Source organism: Camelus bactrianus, unplaced genomic scaffold (genome assembly GCF_048773025.1).
Source record: "Camelus bactrianus isolate YW-2024 breed Bactrian camel unplaced genomic scaffold, ASM4877302v1 HiC_scaffold_27, whole genome shotgun sequence".
Classification (NCBI taxonomy): Eukaryota; Metazoa; Chordata; class Mammalia; order Artiodactyla; family Camelidae; genus Camelus; species Camelus bactrianus.
This window is the reverse complement of record NW_027413941.1, coordinates 917671-942542: the sequence shown is the minus strand read 5'-3', so window position 1 is coordinate 942542 and position 24872 is coordinate 917671. Positions and strand designations below refer to the sequence as shown.

Here is a 24872-nt window from a genome sequence, read left to right as displayed (position 1 = left end):
TGTAGACAACAAATGAAAAAATAGATAAATTGGTTTTTACAAAAATTTAAAACTTTTGTGCATATCAAAGGACAATATCAAAAGAATAAAGGGTAACTCACAGGATGGGAGAAAATGTTTACAAATCATACATTTGATAAGAAATTAATATAAAGAATATATAAAAACCCTGTAACTCAGCAACAACAAAAACAAAAACAAAGAGCTCCTTTCAAAAATAGTCAAGGACTTGAAGACACCTTCCCCAAATAACAGAGATAAATGGCCAATAAGTACCTGAAAAGGTGCTCATCATCATTATTCATTAAGGAAATGAGATACATTTCACACACATTAGTATGTTTGCCATTTCTTTAGAAACAGAAAACAAATTTTGGTAAGGATGTAGAGAAATTGAGAATCCTGTACATCATTGGTAGGAACAAATTGAACAGCTAATGTAGAAAACAGTATAACTATTCCTCAGAAAATTAAACGTAAAATTACCATTTGATTCAACAGTTCAACTTCTAGTTATATATCTCAAAAGAACTGAAAGTAAGAACTCAAATATATAGTTGTACACCAATGTTTATAATAGCATTATTCAAAACAGTACAAAAAAATGGAAACAATCTAGTTATCCACTAACGTATGAATGGGTAAATAAATTGTAGTGTATTTGCTGGTCAGAATGGCTGTCATCAAAAGAACACAAGCAACAAATATTGGCAATGATGTGGAGAGAAGAAACCCTTGGTGGGCTCTTGGTGGGAAAGTAAACTCATGCAGCCACTGTGGAAAATAGTATGGAGATTTCTCCAAAAATCTCAAAATATAATTATTATATGACCCAGATTCCACCCCTGGGTATATAAAAGCAAAACCAAAACCAAAACCAAAAACACTAATTTGAAAATATACATGAATATCAATGTTCATAGCATCATTATGTACAATTGCCAAGGTATGGAAGCAACCTAAGTGTCCATGAACAGGTGAATGGATAAAGAAGATATGATATACACACACACACAGATAGATAGATATAGATAGATATATTATGTATAGATATTTATTGTACACTACACACACACACACACACACACACACACACACACACACACAAATGGAATACTACTCAGCCATAAAAAATGAAATTTTGCCATTAACAGCAACATGGATGGACTTGGATGGCATTATGCTAAGTGAAATAAGTCAGACAGAGAAAGACAAATACTATATGATATCACTTATATGTAGAATGTATAAAATACAACAAACTATTGAATATAACAAAAACAACAATAAAAAAAGAAGCAGGCTCACAAATATAGAGAACAAACCAGTGGTTACCAGTGGGAAGTGGGGCGGGCAATAAAGGTATGGAGGAGTGGGAGGAGTGGGAGTAACACACTATTGAGTATAAGACAGGCTACAAAGATGTACTGCACAACAAAGGGAACATAGCCAGTATTTTGTAATAACTGCAAATTAAGTGGAAATATAAAAGTTCTATAATAATTAAAAATTAAAAAAATAAAATAGAGTGTAGTACATTCTTACCATGGAATGTTCTTCAGCCTTAAAAAGAAGGATATTCTAACACATGTTACAGTCTAAATAAACCTGAGGACATTATGCTAACTGAAATAAGACAGTCACAAAAAGAAAAATACTATATGATGTCATTTTTATGAGGTATCCAGGGTAGTTAAATTCATAGAAACAGAAAGTTTACTCACACTTACCAGGAGCTTGGGGAGAGGGAAATGGAGACTTGTTTATTGGATACAGAGTTTCAGCTGAGCATGATGCAATGGGTTGGAGGTAGATAGTGATGATGGTTGTAACATCTATGTGAATATACTTAATTCCACTATATTGTACACTTTAAGTAGTTAAAATAGTAAATAGTTGTGCATATTTCATCAAAATAAAATAATTAGGTACTTTAAGTGGGAGGGAAATAGAACTTGATTGTCTGCATTTTCTATATTAATGGACAGTAAGCAGGGGCAGAGAGAGATTGGGGTCTTAGACCAAATATATCAGGGGAGGAATTCATTACTCATGTTTTATCAGGGACTGTTTCCTGGGCTAAGAGTGAGCACCATATTCAATGCAGCCTGGGACCACTGTCCACAGAACAGTGGTTAAGGAATAAGATCACATTATCTGAAGTAAAAGGAATTCCATCCAAATAACACTGATGAGTGACACAACCACACTTCCATGGAAAAAGAGACACAAGGAAGAATATTCCAGAGTTGTCATATCAGTCCTAGTACAGTCATAGAAACAGAATCCACTTAAGTTTGTTTAAACATAATAATTTGTACAGATGATAAAGGAATAGAGATCAAAAAACACAAAATTCTTCACCAAAGCCTTTACTTTTTGGCCTATAGGTAATAAGAGGGATATTTATTACCCTTTGAAATAATAAACAAATGTCACACTTATTCATACATCCAAACATTAAACTATTTATTCATTGTTTCAATCACCATGCACTCTAGGTTTTACCTTACTTTAAAGTTACCATATTTGGTCCTTAGGGCTCTATAATACACAATTATATCTCCAGGCAAGATGCACTAGGTTGAAACCAAACTTAAAAAATGACTATTTGGTTGCAACTTAGATTCTTGATCACTACACATAAAATATTTATATATATACACACACACATACACATACATACACATACACATGTCTATATACACACACACATCTATATACACACACACATATATATATACATGTATATAATTACAATATTTATTTCTGCCTAAATAACATTATGTAAGGCCCATACACAGTGTAAGCTGCATGAGGACAAGATCTTTGCTTTTCTCCCTTTACATAATCCAGAACAATGGCAGGGAGGACATAAGAATTTAACAATGTAAATAATTAGAACCAAGCATTCCTTAATGAGGATTAGAATAGATGTGTGAATAAATTGTTAACTACTCTTTAAAGCCTTTTTATTTTTCTAAGTGACCATTGTCAGTTTTATTATTTTTTATTGAAAGAAAATAGAAACAGTATTTCAAAGAGATATCTGCACTCAAGTTTATTGCAGCATTAACCACAGTAGCCAAGAAATGAAAGCAACCTAAATGCCAACACATGAATGGATACAAAAGATGTGGCACATATACATATACACAAGGGAATATTATTCAGTCACAAGGAAGGAGGATATCCTGCCATTTGCAACATCAATGGACCTTGAGCACATTATGCTAAGTGAGATAGGTCAGAGAAAGACAAGTACAGTGTGATATCACTTGTATGTTGAATCTAAAAAAGACAAGGCTTCTCTTTGCTCTTCAATGCAGGGTGTGTCTAGTCCAAGGGATTAGAACATCTGCTTAAGTCAAGCTCTCAGTGGGAACAGATATACAGATATTTCTGTAGAATAGTTTACTTTTCCATTAAACCCCATGATACATTGGTCACATATTCATTACTATATGGTTTCTTCTTTAAAAGGCAAAGCCATTCATTCTTCCTTCTGAACACTTGAAGCCACGACTAGACGGAGTCATTTAAATTCTCCAGTGGAGATGAGTTAACATCCTCGCAGAGATACTGAGACTGTGGTGAATAAGGTCACAGAGGGGGAAACTGTACCGAAAGAGTTTCTTCTGCTCCTCTGGTCCTTAAGTCAAATTAGAGACCTTAATCTAATATCTAAAATCCAAACAATCTATTATCTCAGAGGTTTGGAGTGATCATGGAATTCTGGCAATTGAAAACAATCACACATGTGTCAGCTTTTTGTTTATACAGAAGTTTCTTACTAAGTACCCTCTGTGCCTAAACATACACTATGAAGATGTAAAGAAAATACATATATATATATATATATAAAATGGTGTCTGTCTTCAGAAGAACTATACTTTTATTTGAAAAAAATGCTAGACCAAGTTAGTTGCACCTGGGCCAAGACTGTGTTCATACCATGATGTCATGTACCTCTAACAGGGAGACTGTGATGTCTTTTCCTGATCTGAGCATCACTCCTAGCTTGGATCCTGATTCTGAGAGTCCTTGAAGTGTTTGGGCATTCTCATTTCCCAGCATATGGATCCAAGTACATTTCCAGAGGTCCCCTAGGAGAGGCACTGTGAAAATCATTATCATTTATCCTCATCCCAGAGTTGCAAGGTCCTCTCTCCTGGGATCCTGCCCTCCCCTCCAGGTGATAGTTCCATCATCTGAAATTGGTTTAGACCAAGGCTACGGATTATAACCTTTTATCAATGTTACCTCTCAGCTTCCTATAAATATCCTTGATTACAATGGTTTCCTCCCCATTCTTTTTTTCTCTACAGACACCTTGTTTTATTTGCCATCTTCAGAATTTTCTCTGGTCAGGTCTGCTAGCTGCCACTCCAACCAAATTATAGACTGAATGTTTGAATGTGTTCTCCAAAATCCATTTGAGGAAACCCCAAATACCAATGTCCCAATGTGCTTGGAAATGGGGTTTGAGAGGGATTAGATAATGAGTGTGGGGCCTTCATGAATCTAATTAGTGCCTATATAACAAAGAATCATGAGATTCATTCTCTCTGTCTCTCTCTCTCTCTGTCTCTCTCTCTTCACCATGCTAGGACACAGTAAGAACCTTGTCATCTGTAAAGCTGTAAGAGGACCCTTACCAAGAAAATAACAATGCTGGCACAGTGCTTTTGGACTTACAGCCTCCAGGACTGGGAGAAATAAATGTTTGTTTTGTAAGCCACACAGTCTATGGTAATTTGTTATAGCAGCCTGAGCTAAGACAAACCACGATGCTCATTACTCTTATTGTATGTACTTGAATTCTGATGTTTAAATGCCAACACCTGGCCTCTATGTGTCTGGGTTTTTCATTCCCCATTACTATCAAGGCATCCATTTCTGCAGTGGTGCATCACCCCTTCTGTACTTGCCTACAGCAGAGACGCCACAACTGAACTTAAGGATGATGGGAATTCCTCTCACCAGTGAATATTCTTAGTGTTTAGTAATTTGTTTCTAAACACTGTAAAAGTGTAATTGAAACCTATGAAGTAAAGATTACTGTTGTTGAGATTTCAAGGGGTAACAGGAAAGTTCATACCTTATTTTTGAAGCAAATATAAGGGATTAAAAACCAAGGCCAAAGCAAAAACAAGATTAGGATGCAAACGTTATTTTCTAGTATTCTGATCTTAGTCTTATACCCCTCATTAAGCAGGCTAATGTCATTTCTGGAAGCAATGAGCAATTCCATTTATTCACATTCCGTTTACTATTTTAATTATTAGTATTGTAGTTTGTTTTCTTTGTTATTCAAGAAATAACACAAACTAACTTTGCAAAATTGAAAATATAGAGTATATAATGAAAAGCATGTGTCCTTTCTATCCCTGATGCCAAGCTGTCTTCTCCAGGAAGAACCAATGATAACAATTTCTAATGAATCTTCCAGAAATGTACTATACATACATGTGTATGAGTGCCCAAAATAATTGCCTTTTTTTTTTTTTACGGTGAACACATTATACAAACTGTTTTGTGCCTCATTTTTTCACTCTACATTCTATCTTCCAGATTGTTCTATATTTATACAAATAGAGCTCCACTATCTATTTACTAGCAACATATTATTCTAGTATAAATACATGCAAAATATATATTACCAAATTACATAAATGAGCATTAAGTGGTTTCCAATCTTTTGCCATTAGAAGTGAAGCCTCAGTGAAAATCTTGTATATATGTACATACACATATATATGATTTTGCACACATATATATTTCCTAAAACTCAACACACTATATCAAATTGTCCATGCATTTATTCTATCTAATGTGGGCCAGGCATCAGTATTCTCTAGAAATCACTTTTTATGTTTAAAGCATTGCTGGATGAAAGTGAAAAGCATGCATATCAGAAATAGGCCTGAGAACATACATGTATATTATATTATATATCTGATTTCTTTACAAGGAGAGCTACTTCTTTTTAAATAGTGAGCTCACTACTTTCATAACATTACCAAGAATGTTAGCTGGGGCAGGCAATAACGAAGCGATTCTTTTGCCAAGGTTGTCCAAGGCTTGTGCAAGCAAGGAACTATCATCATTTTTAGTATCAACAATTCTCTCTCCCAAATTATTTATCTCTGTACTCATCACCTCACATTTCTTTCTAAATCCTTCAGTACACAGATCTTCTTGGACCAAAAAAAAAAAAAATGAGGAAGGAAGTAAAACTTTTTAAATCCCCCATTTTTTCAAGGATTACATTTTGTCAAACTTTGAAACTTTGTCAGACTATCTTTGTTTTATTCCTAAAATTGTTCTCTCTTAATCATGAAAGGAGACTCTTGTAACAAGGTATATTTCCTGGTTTGGACCGAAATATTAAGAAGAAGTGTAGTTTACAGCCTTAATAATATTCATATACCTTAGGGTTTTGCCAGGAGGCTAAGCCTGGCATGAGGACAAATGTAATATTTTCCAGTCAAAAAATGCAAATGAGAGGTAGCCTTGGTCTGACTGCACTAATTCTCAGTCCCACTCAGGATGACACTGTCACCCATATTATAGAAATCTGTTATAAACACATGGCCCCTAAACTATAGAAATCTCTTATAAATCATGTTCAGATGAACAATGAGAGAAATCCCTCCAAGCCACATGATAGCTTGGGGATCTGTCCACACCTGGAGGCAATGCAGCAAGTGTAAAATCTATCATTTCTATGTGTTTTTAAGTCTGGACATTTCTGGTAGTTTTATGTCAGAACAGATCTACCTCAGGGCCTTGGGCTGAGCAGGTCTCTTGGTAAAAGGTAGTGACCTTGGTAGAGGGTACTAGTTGTTGTTCATATTAAACACACATAATTGGAAAATCTGTTCAATCAAGCCCTGTGAGATCATTTTAAAATTCTCTAAATGGCTATTCAACCCTATTTATATTCTCTGAGGGCTTGGAGTAGAGGGGGGAATACTCATCCTGAACTCTCCAAAGTCTACTTACAGAGCCAAATTTAAAGGTTTTGGAAGGATTCAAAGGCTTCAGGGTTTTAATAAATCACAAGCAGTAGATGCACTTGTGATCTCTGCATGACCATGCTGTAACCTTCACCCATCCCTTCCTGGGGTACCAGGGCAAACCTATCAAGCTCTACTACAGCCACAGCCTGATTCACCTTCAGCTGATGCTCCAATATCTTGTTTGGCTCTCTCAGCAGGTTTTCTCTTTCTCTCACCATCTTCTCCATCATCTGAACTATGTGTTTCTGGAGACTTCTCTTCTGAGCCTCCACCTGCTGCTGCTGCTCCTGCAGTTTCTGTTTCAGCAGCTCCTGTTCCTTCTCAGCTGTCTCCTTCCAGGTCCACTCTTCTGCCCCAGGAAGGTATTAGAGAGGGAAAAAATAGGCAAGGATTGACCACCACCCTCCTGAGCTCAGAGGCCAAACCAAATTAAAGAGAGAGGTAGGAAATCTCTGAAGTCCTCCCCCAAAACCCCATGTCCACACCATCGAGAACACACTTCAGAATGTGAGAGAAAAGGCTCTGCCTGTCTGGCGTCCAACCACAGTTCCCTTTGCTGTTTCCAGATGCAGCAGGTTTGTTCCACAGAAAGGAAGGAAGCTCCGGTATTGGGAAGGTTTTGCTCTCACACTTGTCAGAGGGCACTGCAAGAACATACACATCCCACTGTGAGCCCAGCCCTACCCTATACCTGCTATTTGCTTCTCCCCATCAGTGAGGGCTTTATCTGCCTGCAGGATTTCTCTAGTGCCATCTGGGACTGCAGAAACCTCTGGAGGAACTCATTTGCCTGAGGAACCAAGGAGGAGCACAGAAATTAGATTTCCAATAGGGAAATTTGTGATGCAAAGACAACTAAGTCCATGTAACTTTTGCTTCATGTTTAAAGTTCCATAGTGGTTCCTTACAATGAGTCCAAGCTCCTTAGAGTGACCTGTCTCTCTCCAGTCTCTTGCCCAGTGCTACTTCCTTCTCCCCACTCTAGAATCCAGCCAGTCAGTATCATGTTCAGTTCTACAAACCCCAAATCTCTGGTGCTTTTACATATCTGCTTTCCCAGTGTGAAATAGTGCCTCTAAATTGTTCTGCTGTTCTCCTCTGCCACTAGCTGTTTATAACTTTAGACAACTTATTTTAACCTGCCTATGCTTCTCAGTTCAGATCTTTAAAATGTTGATAATGTAGATGCTTCTTAATGCTATTTGAAAGATTAAGTTAAAGAGTCTAGGGAAAGAGCTTAACATTTTGGCTATAGGAAACAACAGTTCAATATATATTAGTTGCATTATTATTGTTTATTATTATTTTTATTATTATTATTATTATTATTATTATTATTATTATTATTATTATTATTATTATATTTGTTTCTAACACCTAAGTAGCTCTTTCCTGAGTGTTATAGCTTGCCTATGTAGTTGAATTCCTGTCTCACTTGTGATCATCCTAGTGTACAAAGACTGACTTGTAAATTATCAGTGCTCAACACGTCAAATATGTTGTTGAGTAAAAAAAAATGAATAATTTCTGTTCTGTCTCTTGTGGATTTAAGAAATCTGTACTCATGGTTGGGAGTTGACATTTGTACTCTCTTCAGGAATAAATAGCATGCATTGAACCTTTAAACCCACAGCTGTTTGAATGGCCCCATACACTCTCTTTATGCATGCGTGGAGCTGCACTCTCAGATTTTCAGGAGACCCCTTTGAGTATTCTGTAGGTTCCCCATGTTTCCCTTATTCCTCACCTTCACTCCTTTCATGGGCACTTGGTAATATTCCTTTTCAATAATTTCCTTTGCTTTCCTGTAGAGTTCATGACCTCCAGGAACAGAGAAATTTCCTGCCGAGATACTTTTTATTAGTGTCTTTGAAAGCTGATCAAGTTTAGTCTGGCAATATTTGATTGATGTCTCTTCATTCTGCATCAAGAAATCATCTTTCTTATTCTTTATGATTTCCTAGAGGGAAGAAAGTTAGAGGGCTGTCACCAGAAGCAAGGAACAGAGGAAGTAAATTTCCAAAGGATCTGGTAGAAGAATTGGTCTAACTGTGTTCCTCATGAGAAAAGTATTCTGTTGGAGGACATGTAATAAAACAGCAGTCACAAGATTTGATTTATTCACAGCTCTGAAAACTCTGGAAGACCATGGGGAAGTTCCCTAACCTCCTTTGGGTATTTCATCTGAGCTGTTGGAGTTGCATTACCTAATCTCTCTGGTTCCTTGAAGCTGCCACATTCAGTGATTCTGTCTTCAATGATAGATACAACAAGAAGCAACCTAAGCTGAAAGTGGCCTGAGATGTGGATCTGAAAAGAGAAATTTTGGTTCCCAGCCATAGGAGTGTGTTCACAGAAAAAGAAGCCAGCTAAAGAATGTCTTGGGTGTTCTGGACAGGCTTGGAATCCACAGAAGTATTTATTTCAAGAGGATATCTATACTGATTTTTCATTGAAGGTCAAAGGGAGTTCCAGATAAACTGCCTGAGTCCTGGCAGTCAAAAAAGAAGGAAATGTAGTCCTTTGAAACTCTGTCCCTCATGAGAACATGGACTACTTTATCCTTGAGTGAGAGATGAGCCATGGGACCGGTAACAACACTTCTAGGCTTCATTCTTCAAGGGGAGGTGACATAAAGTAAATACTAAGACAGATTACCACAAGGTTCCTCTGGAAGTCCTGCTTGTCTTCCTTGAAGGAGTGCTCCATGAAGACTGCAGGGGCTTCCCTCTCACAGGCAGCATGCACCTCCCGCAGCTCCTGCAGCATGTCTGTGGGGAAGCTCACTCGCTGGGCTATCTGCTCGCTGTAGTGGTTGTCTGCCTTCTGAATGGCAGCTGAGTTCTCCAGCTGGGCCAGAGTTGTCACTGCATTCTCCAAGTGAGGTACTGCTCCGCTATTGCTAGTATCCAGGTAGGTCACAACCAGAGTCCTCAGCCCTGAAGAAGCCAGGAAATTTAGGGTCTAAATATCAAGTTATCAGTCAATGGCTCCAGGATTCTGAGACTATGCTTCTAGGGTCATATACACATGCACACACACAAACACACACACGCACCCCTACCTCCTTCTACTATTATCACCTTCATTTTCTACTGACTGTTCATTTTTATGGTTTTCCAGGCCACAGGACTAAAAAAGTTAATATCTACTTCTATCTAACATACTAGGGGCTACCTGGAAAATACAGTTTCTCAATTTAAAAATTGAAAGCAATATAGATTACATAGATAGACAGATGAGGCAAAGTGTACCATGTTTAATTTATTCCTAATTCTGAGGCTTTGAATGGATTTTCAGTGATTTATGGGCTAATATTTATTTTTCGACCACTCTAAATTCTCAAAATATCTTCTGAATTCTCCTTGTGAAGAACACTTTTTGTATAGGACTTCCTTTGAATACATGCAGTATTCTGTTTTTACACCAAGAGAGTGATTATATTCTAAGTGGAAGATGTTTTCAGATAAGTGGGAGTCACCGATATCATTGACAAAATTGCAATTTGGGGAAGGAATTTGTAAATCCCCCAAAGTGAGATAATTATAAAGTATACAGATTTCTTCATGGAGTATAAATGTCTGTAAAATCAGAATCCTTTATAGAATCAAACAAAAATACTAGAAAGCACATTATATAAAATATTCAACACATAGCAGTCCCCATGGAAATGGGAAAAAGAGATTCACCTTTCCCAGTGACCATGATTCCTTCTGTGAGGGTCTTGGTCCTTGCATCAATGAAGATGTAAGAACAGAAATTTTTTGTTTGCTCCTGGAATTTAGGATCCAGTTGGTCTTCAGATACCATCCCAATATTGGCTAGAATTTTTTTTCTCTATGTTGGCCAGTCAAAGACAAAACACTTCCATCTTGGAAATAAATGCCTGATGCAGTCTCTGGGTAGATTGGATGTTTGGGCTTTGGGATTCTTCCCTGAGGGACAGAAAAACAGGGATTAGAGTGTGTAGAGTCTTGAGGCGAGGGGGTTTCAGGTGTTCATGGCAGGGATTTGTGTGTCTTTGCCATTTCTACACATAGAACACTTTTAACATAGACATTCAATACTTCTTTGCACATCAGACTTATACGAATGATATAACTGCAGAGAAATTTAGGGAGACATCTGATCCAGTAAAGGAAACCTATGGCTGGTCTCTCCAGACATGCACATAGTAGAGTGGTTGTCCAAGATGTGTTTGCTTAACTAGCAGCTAAAAGGATGAAAGGTCACATGAAACTTTCTGCTCAACTCAACCTCATGTAGGAATTGAGCTGCAGAACCAAAAAGGAGAGCTACAAACAAGGGATCATGGACAGTAATTGGAATATTAGGAATGACATCCTCATTATTTAAGAAAAACTGTTTTGATGCTAAAAATAATTGATGCAGTGTTATGTATTTATTAGTAAAAACCTCTGAAGTATAAATGTACCTGAAATATAATTTTAAGGTATCACCACTAATCTATAATCTCTTTGAGGTAAATGTTTATATCTGGTCCTCTCCTGCCAGCCAATTTCTTAATAGCTGTTTTGAGAAATCATAAATAGAAACGTGAAAGGAAGAATGACTAAATTGGGATTGATATTTCTCTCAAGGTTTCAATAGACACACATCCTTGGAAATGTAACCCATGAAAATAATTTTTTACCTTGTAATTAATTCATGGGTAAACATGTGGGAATTAGGAGAAAGCTATGATGTGGAAGGTAAAATGAATATTCTAATAATTGTCAGTATTATTGAAAAGGCATAGATTGTAAAGACAGTCAATTCTTCAGGTTTATTTAAAACATACAGTCATTTTGTAGATGATATAATTATACAGGATTAGAAAGTTTTCTAGCCCTCTTTGAAAAGAATAATATGTGAAATCTATATTTTGTTCATTAGATAAGCTTTTCACTGCAGTTTCATGTCTAACAATTAGCTGATTAGTTGTTTTCTTCAACAGAGAAAAATTGAAGGAACAGGAAACACAGTGTCCAGTCTTTAGAATGTTTCATCACCCATGTAAATCTGGATGGTAAATTTAAAGATGTATAAAAAACAAATTGGTTTTGAGTAATTTCACTTTACACTTTACTTTTCTTGAGTAAACTTCAACTGTAGCCCCTAGATCTTTGCAACCCACTTTCCAGCCACCATTTCCACAGACTTTGATTTAGTCTCAAATACAAATGCAATCACAAAGATGAGGGATATTGTTTACTAGATCCCACACTCTATTGGACCGTACACTGCCCAGGCCATACTCTGATACTTGGAATCAGCTTCAGGGCATTCTCCAAGTACTCATCTTCTGTGATAGGCTGACTACATAACTGCAGCTCCAGGGTGAAATCCCATACAGTCCAGATAAATTCTGGAAAGAAATTCACAAATTCTGTGGAATCTTCTACTCTATCAGGTGTTTGAGAGGACTTTGTTCTGATGTTTTGCAAGCTCTGTTGCATAACTAACATTTGGTTAGGGAAAATAAACTCACTACCAACAATTCCCACATTTCTCTAGTATAAAAATATTATAATCACACTCTTTTGCCATGGGTCCCCTCTGCTCCACCCAAGAAACTAAATGACAGGAAGGGAGAGACTGACTCTCTCCTCATCCCCATGAATTCAGTGAAACATGGTGGTTCAGGACCTGGAAGGATACTGCAGATGCTCCAGGGCCTGGTAGTTGATGGTGCTCATGCTGTTCTAGACAAAGCTACTGCACAGAACCACGGTCAGGGCAAAGATCCATGAATCCTTCTTAGACTCATCCTAGAAAGCACATTAGAACAAGAGAGTTAGAAGTTTACCCCTACATTAGAAATTCATCTGTACACTTCTTCAATCATGGTTTCATTTATTATTTCAGCTAACATACTCACCATGCAAAGAAATTGAAGACAGATGTAAATGCAGATATCAACTTTGACAATTACAGAGACATTTCTTGTGTTTGCAAATTTTTCATATATAAAAGGATTCTAGTGTCCACAGTGCTTTCTTTTTCCTCAATTGGATAAAGTAAAATAACATATACAGAAAAACTAATATAGTACCTGTTGTGTAATTAGGAATTCAGTGATGAGTGTGGGCACTTATTCATTCTGCATATATTTATTAATCAGAGTCCATATAAAATATACCATAGTTGGCATAACTGGGTATTTAAATTATATGCAATCAATAAATACTTGCAGGAAGCTACTAAATATACCCCACTGTTCTTAGATTTTAAAAAAGCAATGCTAAAAATGAAAATTTTCTTTCAACATGATTATTTCAAAGCAGTGGACAAACATCCATAACAGTAAGTGCAACAATGATAGAAGTATCTGTAAAAGGCTTACTCTCAGTAATGTATATAAGCAGTGAAACCTATAGCTATAACACTAAACTAAAATTTAGAAGTCTATCAAGGAAGAACAGAGCTATGAAATTTGGAGAAAGAATATGTGATCTGAAAGCTTCCTCAATGTCTTGAGCTGAATATTAAAGAACTGGTAAATGTGGAACTGAAGAAATGAAGGTGATCCCATAGACAGGAAAACCCAGAGAAACAAAATTAGAGATGGGAGAAGACAGGGGTCTTGTAGTTAGAACAGAGTCATTTGAGGGCAGAGGGCAAGTGGAGAAGTTAAGGTGAGTTTCATGCAGCCTAATCAAGGGCCCTAAAGCCCAGGCTAATTTGTATAAATCATAGCATTGTCTAAATGATGGCATAAACTGGAAATAGTTTTTTTTTATTATAAATGGCATGTAAAGTTGCTCCCAGTGTAAATGCAAAAACTGTGGTTTATGTTGAGAAGATTCTAAATGGGAGTTTGGGGGGATAAGAGTCTATTCATTACTTTCTTTCCCCAAAACCCAGTTTTTAAAAATAATCAATTAGGATAAGAAGAAGTAGCAGTTATGACAAACAATTATTTCAACACCAAGATTATATCATTGTTTAATATATGGCTTTAAAAATAAGCAGACTTTCTAACTCCTGTTGAGAAAAAAGACAGAGCTATAAAAATGTAGGTACTATTTCCAAATAAATCTCAAAACGGGGAAAGGAGAGATAGTTCATTTCACCCATTAGCAGAAAGCTAAAACACCAAAAATCCATTTTAAAATGTTTCTTGTAGGACAAAAACTTACTTTTATAGAACTTGCACATTCAGAGGTGTCTCACAGATTTCCAGAACACTCTGTGAGTAGTTGATGAACTTCATCATAGAAAATGTAAACCCGTCTCTTAAATCCAACCCTCAAATACACTCTTCACCTTGAAGCTAAGAAGGTGAATCAGAAATTTTTCCTCACTCACAGATTGATACTTCTCCTCTTTCTTAGTTATGCTTAACAGTAAGTTCTCAAAACCAGTAGGTGCTGCCTGGATTGCCTTTCAAAACTGAAGGACTTATTCCCCCAGCTGTTGGGAGTGCTGGTGGAAGAGAGTCTTCAGGTGTCAGCCCTCTTAATTAGAAAGGCTTCTGGAGCAGCTCTTCAAAAATGTATCAGCACCCCTGTCCCAAAATCAGGATAACTCAAAAAAGCCATTCCAGCCATGGAGCTCCCATGAAATTCCCAGAAATTGGGGATTGCAATGCAATGTAATTTCTTCTCTCCAGCCTGCTTCTTTCCCAATTACATGGTATTAAATCTGACTGCAGATAATATGGTCTTATCAATTGAATAAAAGACTCTTTTAGGGCAGGACATTTACTTTGGTCACTGATATCTACAATGCTTAGTCCAAAGGCCTGGAACTCAGCCATTCAATAATGACTTACTAAATGTAATCAAGTCATCCACACAGTGCCAAGAAATAAAATAATTTATCTAAGACACTATGATAACTTACCTAGAAGTGAGATTCAAACAAAACATAGTTTGCCTTATTTACTAAAATTGATTTCTAGATTTTACAGATTAAACAGTAAAATTTCTAGGACCATGGAGAGATAAGGGGAAAATCCAGAATAAAAAGGATTTAATTGTGAATTTCTGCTTTACCATTCACACATCCCCCAGGCTCTAATTGTGCAGAAGGACCACCAGAGTACGATTGGGCTTGTGTGGGTGAGGCACACACCACATCCAGATGTCCTTGGTTTCAGACTGCACTGTAGAGCCTAGAGGAAAGCCTGTGAGGAGAGGGGAGAAAGCAGCATTCAGTTAGAGCAGATAATCTAAACAACCAAGGGGCTACAGAGTCAGATCTATTGGAATGTCAGTATCCCAGCATACGAGTTGGTGCTTTCTCCATTTCCTCAAGAATGTCCTACTTTGTGTGTCATCTGTTTCAAGGAGGAAGGAACATTAATTGTGATAAAGATACCAAGCAAGGGCTCAACATAGAGGCAAAGGGGAATCCATGAATGAGACAAAATGGAAGTCACTGATAACCATAACAAGAGTATCTTGAAAGAACGGTGAGGTTCAAAGCCAGAGAGAAATGGACTGAAGACAGACATGGGAAGAGAAAAAGTTGGGAAAAAAATCAAGATTATAATTTTTGTCAGACAAATTTTTCAAAAGTGGGGAGAGGTGTTAGCCACAGTAGTATATGACATACAGGAAATATTTTTAAGATTATAGACATTTGAACACATTTATATGTTGATGAGTATAGTCCATAAAAAAGCAAAATGTGTTTCAAGAGCGAGTAGACACAATTGCAAGAGTCCAGTGCTTAAGCATGTAAAATAAGGTAGGATTGTGAGAATTGGTAGGAGAAATTTTGCTTTACAGGAATAAAACATACAATATGATAATGAATTAGAGTAAGACAGTGGTTTAGCAGTGAGAAATAGGAGTGGAAAGTTGATTTGTTAAGAGAAGTTTGGTTTTCCCTACACAAGATCAGGACAAAAATTAAGAAGCTGAGGTATTAGCTAGAATCAAGCAATTGGTCCTTGACCCAGTACAACACTCACCATGATTCTGACCTGCAAGATGGTTCATCAAGTAGGATTTGCCTGTATGATACGGCCCTACAATGGCCACCACCAGCACTGGCAAAGAAATCTCACCAAGAATTTGCAGAGATTTTTGGTTCACTGAAAGAACCTTGACACTTTCCAGAAGACAAATGGGGTCCATCATTTTGGGTCTGGATGCCATGGCAACCTGCCAACCTAGAAGAGCTTCTTAGTGGAAATCAGATTATAAAGCCATTCTCTAACTCAGAATTATACAAAGCATCTATCAACTTAGGATAAGGTAAGTAAGAGTTCTATGCTTTCCATTAGACAAAATGTAACCAAGAATTAGCATACTGCAGAGGTTTTCCCCCATCATTCCCTCAAGTCTCTTATGATATTGGTAGTGAAATAATATAATATCACTCTCCAAACTGTTATTTCAAAATAATAATATAATTAAAGTTATTGTTATGATGCACTGAAGGCCTACAATATACCAAGCCCTTTGATAATAACTTACATATCCAGCTAAACTGATATTCACAAGAGACTGAAAGTTAGAAATTAACATAACTACTTTGGAAATGAGGTAAATGGTTCTCACAAAGGCTGAGTGAATGTCATTGAGAAAGGATTGAAAATCTACATACTTGAGCAAAATGACAGACTAGCAAACTCTAAGCTCTTGTTTCCCCAAGGAGATATAAACAACAACCAAAATACTAGCTAGAATAACCTTACAGTAGTTCCATAAAACAGTCAAAGGTCCAAAGCAACCAACCAAATACCAAATCAAGAAACAGCCTCATTCAAAATGGTAGGAAATTCTGTGGTTTTTCTGTTGCCCTCTGTCCCCATTGTGGTAAGGTCTTTAAGGAAGTGGCAAATCATTTCCCAATTCCCTCCCCTGATTCAGAGAGAGGGAATTTTATAATGTTCTAACTTGTCAGGGCTGCCTCTTCAGGTCTCTGTTTCACCTCACATGAAACTCAGGGAAGGGTGGCAGAGTGGTAGGGGGTGGTAAAACTTGGATATCAGGTGGAAAGAAGCAGCAGGTATTTCTCAAGGAAAAATGTGGAGAAACAGCTCCACAGATGCCTAGAGCAATAGGTTACCAGTGAATATATAAAATAGACTATCTAAGGCATCAATTGAGTTTCCAATTCCCTTTTTCAAAATAAACAGAGCAGAGCAGACTGCATTTACAATGTTCTGACACCTCATGGGCTGACTGAAGGACTGTTATCTTTTCCATTATTTGGATCTTAGGCAGGGAGAAGCAGTGGGCATTGCTTGTTAAAGCTGCAGGGAGAATGACCTGCAGACACCTATGACAAGATATTATGGGTGTGTGATATTGAGATGTATAATAAGAAACACAAATTTGATCAATGTCCTTATTCCTGGTTTATAGCTCTTAAAACCCTATGTGATGAGAGAGATGAAATTATTTTTCTTGTAACTTTTGGTCTTTTGTCCTCAATTCCTAAAATACCTCCAGATTGATAAAGATGAAAGGAGAGTCTTTTGTTATTTATAACAAGCACCTTTCAACAACAACTGAGTTTATGTTAATGAGGTGATTTTGTAAAGCCCCTAGATCACTACAATGGAGTTGTTTGCTAGAGGAATCAATGTTATTAGAAAGTTGTAACATTTAGCCTGATGCTCCAACCACTGGGGAGCAGAGAAGAGTTGAAAGTTGAGTTAATCACCAATGACCAATAGTTTACTCAACCATATCTATCTAAGAAGTCCTCCATTAAAAAATAAATAAAACCTAACTGAAATGGTTCAGAGAGTTTCTGGCTTGATGAATATGTGGATGTTGTTAGAAGGTGGCACATCCAAAGGAGTCATGGAAGCTCCACATGCTTTTCTTGATATCTTTCCCTTTGCATCTCCTATTTTGCTGTTTATAGGCTGTATCCTTTTTTAAAATAAACCAGTATTCTAGTAAGCAAACTATCCTTCCTGAGTTCTTAAGCCATCCTAGCAAATCATTGAACCTGGGGAAGAGATGGGTAACTCCAATGTACAGCCAGTTAGTCAGAAGCACAGGTGACAACCTGGATTTGTAATTGCATCTGAACTGAGGAGAAGTCTTGTGGGACTGAGCCCTTAATCTGTAGGGTATAAACTAACTCTTGGAAGTTAGGGTCAGAATTGCTTATTGTGAAAAAATGCTCACGTATGTGGTGACCAGAAATAAGTATAGAGAATAGAAAGTTGAGAAGAGAAACTGAATTTTTCTTTTTCTTTTCAGGGTGGAGACACACAATAGACAATCAAAAGTTCAAAGGAGGCATTCTTTGGGAAATTAATATACTTAAAAGGAGCACATATATGGGAAAACTGAAAAAGCAAAACACAGGCCCAGGGAAGATGCATGCTCAAAAAAGCCTAAAAAGATTTTAGAACTTGTCTTAAGTTTAATCCCAAGTTTCAAAATCAAGAGCCAGCTTAGGAAAAGACTTCCTTGTCAAAAGGCCAGTATGCAAAGAATGGGAAAGGTGACTGCTTTCATATATGCTCAATTTTCAGGGGGTGGGAGGGTAATAACTCAGTAGTAAAGCATGTACTTAACATGTCCAAAATCCTGGGTTAAGTACTGAGTACCTTCATTTAAAATAAATAAATAGATAAATAAACATCCAATTTTTCAACAACAACAACAAAAATAACAAGGCATACAAAATAAATGAAAATATGGCCCTTCCAAAGGAAGAATATAAAGTGGTAAAAAAAAAAAAAAAAAAAAACAACCCTGAGGAAACATGTGCATTAGATGTTTTAGGCAAAGACTTTAAAATAACTTTTTAAAAATATGCTTAAAAAGCTAAAGGAAAACTCAGAAAAATAACTAAAGAAAATCAGAAAAACAATATATGAACAAAATTAGAAAATGAACAAGGAGATAAAAATAATTAAAAAAGGAACCAAACTGAAATTCTGAGGCTGGAAAATACAATGAATGAATTTACACATTTTCAACAGGGAATTAGCCTTGGTGGTAAAGCTCAGGGGAAGAGCATTTGAATACATATAAAGGGGACTAGACTTGCACAGGCAAAAAGACTCAGCAAACTTGAAGACAGGACATTTGAAATTATCAATTCTCAGGAGCAGAAGGAAGAAATAATTTTTTTAAAGTGAATACAGCCTAACAAACTTATGGAATACTGTCATATAGACAGGTATATACATTATGAAAGTCCCTAAAGCAGAAGGGAGAGGCAGGGCAGAGAGATTATTTGAGGAAATAATGGCTAAAAATTCCCAATGCAATGAAATATATAAATCTACAAATGCAAGATATTCAACAAACTCCAGTAGGATAAATAATCAGAGACCAATGCTGAGGCATATTATAATCAAACTGTCAAAAAAAAAAGAGAGAATCTTGAAAGCGACAAAAAGCAGTAACTCATCACATCCAATAAGATTGTCAGTCAATTTATCAACAAAATATTTGTAGGCCAGAAGGCAGTGGAATGATATGTTTAAATTGCTAAAAACTGAGTGATGGGGTAGGGGGGAACCTACCAATCAAGAATACTGTTTCCAGAGGAGGGGGGTCAAGATGAGGGATAATAACTTCTCACAGAAATGTGACTGAAAACTGGCAGAACTCCTATACAAACAAGATTTCAAGAGATATTTCCACATAATTAGGGAGGAGTAAAAACTTCAGGTTGGGACCTGTGCACCTAGGGAAGGACTAAGAGGAAAAGGAAGACTGTGCAAATAGACCCTAACCCTGAGGAGTGAGTAGGTCAATCCACAGACTTGGCATCCCAGTCCTGGGGTCCTGCACAGAGGGGACAAATCCCCTTGGCTACTTGGAGAAAGACTGAAACAGATAGAAAGGCTGGAAAAGCCTAGACTAGAAGGAGTGAATGGGTGCTGGTTTGCCACCAGACAGGTTGGAGACAGGTCAGCCTGAGCAACTACCACCTTACTGTACACCCCAGGAAGATTTTCTATTCAAATAACAACAAAAAGAGTACTGTTGTCGTTATATCTATATGAGATAAAAAAGTTATTTCAAGCACTATTAAAAGAGACAAAGAAGGACATTATGTTAAAAGAGTCAAGTTTATCTAGAAGATAAACAATTCTAAATATGTATACCTGAACCTCAGAGTTCCAAAATATGTGAAATAAACATTGACAATATTGAGCAACAGATCACTTAACACTAATACAATAGTTTAATACCTTACTTGCAATAATAGGTAGAAAAAACAGAGTACTTGAATAACACTATAAATTAATTGAACCTAACAGACATATACAGAACACTCTCATCCAAAAAGAGAAAACACGTTTTCCCAGATGGGCATGGAATATTTCCAAGGATAGACCCTATTTTAGACCACAAAACAAGTCAACAAATTTTAAAAGGTTAAACTCATACAAAGTATCTTTTCTGAACCCAATGAAATGAAACTGGAAATTAATAGATGGAATAAAACTGCAAAGTCTACAAATATGTGAAAACGAAACAAAATACAATTAAGAATAAAAATAAACTACCTGAAAATAATGAAGTCTATGTATGGAAAAACGCACAGGTAACTTCATCCTCATAGGTAAACTACTGAAGAGTTTTCCCACCCTCCTGCCTCCCCTTTTTGAGAAGGAGACTGCACACTTTAGGTCAATGTTCCCACACACTTGCTCCTTCTCCCACTTGCCACTCTTCTTCTGTTTCAGGAGGATGTCTTGAATCTTGAGAGATTTAGTCCAATGTACTTAGCTGAGAGGGGTCAGGATTTTTCCAACTTAATCCCATAAATGAAAATAAGAATGAAAATGCAAATATTGTTTTATATTATATTGAGAGACATATACATATATTTAGAGAGAGGAAGCAAATCTAGGAAAATGCCACCAGTGGGTAAATCTAGGTGAAAAGTTTATGAGATTCCCTTGTAATTGTTTTCCAAGGCAAATTTGATTTTAAAAATTAAGTACTAAAAACACAATTATACCATGGTTCTTCTGGCATATTTCTGATTGGCATTATAATAAAAGTTCCCTATAATATCTATGCATATTTCATAATCAGACTATATAAACATGATATTATATTCAAGTGTCTCAACTATTCAGTTCCATATTTATTGGTCAAGTATTCAAGATGCCTCAAATACTATCAAAAATATTTTTAAAAAATACCAGCTTTATCAGTTACTACTTGTGTGGCCTTAAACAAGAAGCCTCCCCTAGCTAAACCTAAGTTTTTAAGAATAATTATAGGGGTATTATAAAAAAATGGTAAGTCCAGTCTGGAGGATGTTTTGATAATAAAATCAGATAAGTCAAAGCTTATATATGAGCATAGTATGCAGCACAAAATGGGATTTCAGTGCATGCTTACTGAATTAGATGGAGATTTATCCACAATAATTGCACTAAACAAATTGGGTTACATATTTGAACACAATCTGCAAACTTCAGGTTACTAAGAAACAAGGTCTATAATTTTTTTTTTCAGAGCAAAGCAGCAAGAAAATTCAAACACTGCTCCTGTACCATCTCCTTTTTTCTGATTCTTCATTGTGGGAGAAAAGAATACAAAGGTAAAACAGGATCCTCTAACAGCTACATTATAATGACCAGAGTTGTCCAGTCCCCCTCTTTAAATGGAAAACTTAAAGGAAGCTGCAGGAAAATGTGAGAGAAACAACTTTATAAAAACCAGGTCTGCGGAATAGAATAGAAAGCCCAGAAATGAACTCACAAGCTTTTGGTCAACTAAACTTCGACAAAGGAGGCAAGAATATACAATGGAATAAAGATAGTCTATTCAGCAAATGATTTTGGGAAAACTGGAGAGCAGCATGTAAATCAATGAAGCTAGAACATTCCCTTACACCATACACAAATATAAACTCAAAATTGATCAAATGTTTAAACATAACACAAGATACAATAAACCTCCTAGAAGAAAACATGGGTAAAACATTATCTGACATACAGCTCAAAAATGTTCTCCTAGGGCAGTCTACACAAGCAGTATAAATAAAAGCAAGAATAAACAAATAGGACCTAACTAAGCTTACAAGCTTCTGCACAGCAAAGGAAACCATAAGTAAAACAAAACAAAAATATAAGGAATGGGAAAAAATTTTTGCAAATGATGAAACCAACAAAGGCTTGATCTCAAGAATATATAAGTAGCTCATACTACATAATAAGAAAAAACCAACAGCCCAATTCAAAAATGGGCAGAAGATCTAAACAAGCAATTCTCCAAGGAAGACATACAAATGATCATTAGGAACAAGAAAAAATGCTCAAGATCACTAATTATCAGAGAAATGCAAATCAAAACTACAGTGAGGTATCACCTCACAACAGCCAGAATGGCCATCATTCAAATGTCCACAAATGACAAATGATGGAGAGGCTATGGAGAAAAGGGAACCCTATTACACTGCTGGTGGGAATGCAGTTAGGTGCAGCCACAGTGGAAAACAGTATGGAGATTCCTCAAAAGACTAGGAATAGACATAACATATGACCCAGTGATCCCACTCCTGGGCATATATCAAGAAGGAACTCTACTTCAAAAAGACACCTGCACCCCAATGTTCATAGCAGCACTATTTACAATAGCCAAGAGATGTCAACAGCCTAAATGTCCATCAACAGATGACTTGATGAAGAAGTGGTATATTTGTACAATGGAATACTATTCAGCCGTAAAAACTGACAACATAACGCCATTTGCAGCAAAATGGATGGTCCTGGAGAATGTCATTCTAAGTGAAGTAAGCCAGAAAGAGAAAGAAAAATACCATATGAGATCTCTCATATGTGGAATCTCAAAAATTTTTAAAATGAATATAAATACAAAACAGAAACTGACTCATAGACATAGAATACAAACTTGTGGTTGCCAAGGGGGCAGGGCGGGGGGAGGGACAGACTGGGAGTTCAAAACTTGTAGATACTGACTGGCATATGCAGAATAGATAAACAAGATTATACTGTATAGCACAGGGAAATATATACAAGATCTTGTGTTACCTCACAGTGAAATGTGTGACAATGAATGTATGTATGTTCATATATAATTGAAAAATTGTGCTTTACAGTGGAATTTGACACAACATTGTAAAATGACTATAACTCAATAAAAAATGTTTTAAAGAAACAGACCTGTGATTTCTTAGCTGTGAATAAGTCACATAATTTTTAACATCAAATTAAAAAACTGCAGCTATTCAATCCTGTTCCAGGTTGGTTTTCAAAATGTGATCTACAGAAATAAAATCACCCAGAGGGATTGTTAAACCTAGGTTGTGTATGTACAAAACATGCTACAAATGATTCCAATGTTCTTATGAAAAACAAACCCACAAATGCGGGGGCGGGGGTTGGGGGACAGGGGAAGAGAGAGAATAAGAGGGAGGAAGAGGGAGCCAGAGAGACAGAAAGAGAAAGATAGTTTTGATGTGATCGTAATGTTTAAGTAATAAAGATCAGGGGTGAGGGGACTAAATTTATCTCTACATAGAGATTTACAGAGCTCTCAATGTGAGCTTTCTTAAATTGACTAATAGAAACATTAAAAGGAAACAATCTCTATAGATGACAGTTCCCTATAACCTCCTTGGCAGGGACTGTCTTATTCTCTGAATTCTAACGCCAGCCCATAGAGCTTGACAGAGCAAGAGAGGCAGGCCCCCAGGAGGACTCTCTCAAGGAGAAGAACATCGAGGGGGACACAGTGTGTCTGGCTGTCACTTTGCAGCTGCTACTGGTCCATAAAGAGAAGCTGAGCTTCCTTTGAACTAAAGCCAGCCACAGACCCCTGCATGCCAGACAGCAGGCCACTTGCCCTTCCTCAGGTGTCACTTTGAATCTGAAATCAATCTTGCTAACTACTACATACAGAATAGATAAGCAACAAAGTCCTATTGAACTATATTCAGCATCTTGTAATAACCTATAATGAGAAAGAATATATATATATCAATCACTGTGTTGTACACAAGAAACTAACACAGCATTGTAAATCGACTCTATTTCAATAAAAACAGAAAAGACATCAATTTTGCACTGCATGTAAAAGACAAGGACATACCTGCTCCACACACTGGGGATAAAAGAACGGTTCTCAGTGCCTCTCACACCTTGCTCACTAGCTCCTCCTACCAGTCTGACTCTCCTTCATGAAAGCTAAAAAAGAGCGAGGAGGTTCATCTTTTCTTGGTCCATCTAGTATGATGGTAATAAAACTGAAGCTGAAAGCAAAAGTAATTCATGCTGTTTTTCAGTTAGCAGAGTCATGCTAGAACCACTGATTACATTTCGAATATGGGTGTGTAGTTCATGGTGAGAGGAGATTAGAAAAAGCTATTTAATAGTCACATCTTAACATATGCCACTGCTTTCTGTGGGCTGCCCTGCACTGGAAGGCCTTCATAGCCCCCCTTCTTGATACATCTCTCCCCCCGTGTAAAGTTGCCAAAGGCGGCTTAAGTTTCCTTAGCAAACAAGAAAAATAGAAAATCCATGGCACAAATGTAAGCAAGGCTGTATACAACAAGTATATTTCAAGCATTTTCCTCTTGGCGGGGATTCCTGGGTATTTTTGTTAGTAAAGGGCTTTTAACATTTTACATCTGTTCCTTAATATATATGTTTAGTTAAATGAAAATCTTTTATCATAATTAGAAAATAAAGATTAAAGATGGAAATGAACAACCCTTCATTGTATTATCTGGAGATGCTCACTATTGGCATTTTGCTCAGCATGCCTGTACTTCCCTAACATATGGACCCACTCCTAACATAGATACACTCTTTCCACAGGAATTTAGCCAATTGGACCAGTTCCAAAGGGATGTATTTGGTCAGATAAGAAAGTGACTGGGGGCACACATTTGTGAGAAAGAAAATGGAGCAGCGTATAAGGG

The 24872-nt window shown here is 36.8% G+C and overlaps 1 pseudogene; it reads right to left on the bottom strand.

Moving 5' to 3' along the window:
- Positions 1-2538: 2538 nt before the first annotated feature.
- On the bottom strand, positions 2539-24186 carry LOC141576728 (guanylate-binding protein 6-like; annotated as a pseudogene).
- Between the last annotated feature and the right edge of the window lie 686 nt (positions 24187-24872).